The sequence below is a fragment of the Cotesia glomerata genome, linkage group LG10 (assembly GCF_020080835.1).
Source record: "Cotesia glomerata isolate CgM1 linkage group LG10, MPM_Cglom_v2.3, whole genome shotgun sequence".
NCBI lineage: Eukaryota > Metazoa > Arthropoda > Insecta > Hymenoptera > Braconidae > Cotesia > Cotesia glomerata.
Window position 1 is genome coordinate 2,341,533 of NC_058167.1, and position 547 is coordinate 2,342,079.

At 40.0% G+C, this 547-nt stretch overlaps 1 long non-coding RNA gene across 1 annotated transcript in view; it reads right to left on the reverse strand.

Annotated features, from left to right (window-relative positions):
• LOC123272388 overlaps positions 1 to 129 on the reverse strand; it is a 7,379-nt gene extending 7,250 nt beyond the window's left edge. Inside the window, exon 1 of the long non-coding RNA XR_006511070.1 lies at positions 118 to 129. This is a non-coding gene — a long non-coding RNA (uncharacterized LOC123272388). The remainder of the gene's footprint in view (positions 1 to 117) is intronic.
• Between the last annotated feature and the right edge of the window lie 418 nt (positions 130 to 547).

Here is a 547-nt window from a genome sequence, read left to right on the forward strand (position 1 = left end):
TACATACACTCCAAAACAGCTTAGACCAAAAAACTTAGTGCTCAAAGGAATTTACGGGGGGTATGACGAAAACGACGTCAAAGAAGCACTCCTAGCCCAAAACTTTGAACAAGCTACTATCACCAAAGTGACAAAAATAACCTACAATAAACAAAATGATAACAGCTACTTCTTCATAGTACAAGTTACCAGCATCATCCTAACAGTTCAACTCACACGAATGAAACAATTACTATCTCAAAAAATAAGATGGCAAAGACCTCGAAAACGAGGACCATTCCAATGCCACAACTGGCAAAGATTTGGCCACACCAGCCAAAACTGCAGCTGTACACCGAGATGCGTGAAATGCGGAGAAGACCACCTGCCCAAAGACTGTATAATCACCAAGGAAATGCTTAAAGACAGCATAAAATGTGCAAACTGCAACCAAACAGGACACCCAGCCAACTACAAAGGTTGCATTTATTATAAAAACGCAACCTTGTTACACAACAAAAACTCAGCTTCCAAAAATAACAACTCAAGAAAGCCATCCAGAATGACA